General features: G+C 39.6%; 1 non-coding gene across 1 annotated transcript; it reads left to right on the top strand.

The window, feature by feature from the left end:
• Positions 1–372: 372 nt before the first annotated feature.
• Trnai-aau lies at positions 373–446 on the top strand. Its single transcript has one exon. It is a non-coding gene; the product is annotated as a tRNA-Ile (tRNA).
• Positions 447–1,721: the final 1,275 nt, after the last annotated feature.

The raw sequence follows: 1,721 nt of genomic DNA, 5'->3' as shown, positions 1-1,721 counted from the left end.
AGCATTATTTTTTCTTCTGAAAACAATCTCCGACAAAGGTTTATTTAACAAGTCAACGGGCAATTCGGCCGGCATTTTGCTCTTGTAAATTTAAATCTACACTTATAAATTTGTCTAACGAATTTTGATGACCAGAAATGTCAATATAGCTGAAAAAGAAGACTATCAATTCTGCAATACATTCTTAATCATTTATTATAGAATATCTTGAACACTTATACATATATTCTGTTATGTTAACATTTCGATTTTACATTTATTTCGCGATTATTATTTAATAAATTGCTTTTCTAATAATTGCATTTATACATTTAAATGACAAGTATGTCACGATCTGACTCAAATTACTAAAGTTGTACGTTGTAGCCAACAGGCCCATTAGCTCAGTTGGTTAGAGCGTCGTGCTAATAACGCGAAGGTCGCGGGTTCGATCCCCTCATGGGCCATGTTATTTTTTTTCCAAAATTTCTGTAATTCTAGCACCTTTTTGATAACAGCTATCTTCAATGTACAAATAATTTAATATTTTCACGACTAACTGAGATAAATACTTATTTCGACGCTTATGCGTTCGAAAGAGTATAAAGATTATCATGAAATTGATTAACAACGTTCAAAATAGAAATAAAGATTATTTAAACAGAGATAAAGATTATCAACAAATATTTTTTAATGACGATGTGTGTCGCACTATCACAAGATATCACAACAATTTTGCAATTTTTCATTCTTATGTAATAAAATTTAACTTCTTGAATTATTTTCATCAGTTTCGTAACAGCTTCGTAGAATTAATCGGACAACCGCGTCAGTTTTTCGTGTTTTAAAATCCATGGATACCTTAGACTTCAGACGGATTTCGTTGCATTCGAGATGCATGTAACGCACAAAGACTTATCGTAAAAAGATACGCATGGCATGTACAGAGTACAGGGGAACGCGTAATCTCACACGGAAAGCTGCCACGAAATATCCGGCAATATAAAGGCAATAAAACAGTATAGCTGGTTCTCACGTGGCCGTGAGAAGAAGGAAAAAAAACCTCTAAGACTGCCTGTCCAAGAAACGTGAGCGAGACAGCGAACGAATTTCGGTGTGATAACCGATGAGTCGTGAACGCTCAGCACGAATTCGTTTCACGGAAGCCGTCCGACCGGCATAAAAGGCGACAATAAAACCCAGCCTAAGTATATCTAATGACATCATTTGGTTGGCAAACGTAATAAACGGGCACAAAGCCGCGGGGATTCGTCGAGAATGTAAAAACGCGGGAACGGCTTAAGACGGCCGAGAAAGAGTGAATCTGTATGTGCTAGCTGTATATGTTTTGCGGGCCGCGCGAGAGGACATGGTAAGGCCGATGGGCGAGAGGAAGAGGGAGGAAGATGTCTGGAATTTCGTGTGCGGGACCAAAGTCCCTGGCGAACAAAAAAAAAAGAAGCAAGGGAATACCCACCTCCAATCCTTTCTGCTGCCACACGTGAACGCTCGCGTCGTTTTAAGAGAAATACGAGAGACAGAAAGAGAGAGACTCGGCCCCGATGGCCCCGCTTCAGGGCGCATTGTTTGACTGTCCGGGAGCAAAGCCTATCGGCAAACGGAATACGCGGCTAATCCTCTCGAGATCATCAAACCTTAGTTCGTAAATAATGGCCTGAGATCTTTACGCGAGGTCGCGTAATACGGTGTATTTTCTTAATCTTTCCAAGTAGGAGATAAGA

Source organism: Temnothorax curvispinosus, unplaced genomic scaffold, assembly GCF_003070985.1.
Source record: "Temnothorax curvispinosus isolate PA1 unplaced genomic scaffold, ASM307098v1 QBEX01017729.1, whole genome shotgun sequence".
Lineage (NCBI taxonomy): Eukaryota > Metazoa > Arthropoda > Insecta > Hymenoptera > Formicidae > Temnothorax > Temnothorax curvispinosus.
This window is presented reverse-complemented; position numbering and strand designations above follow the sequence as displayed.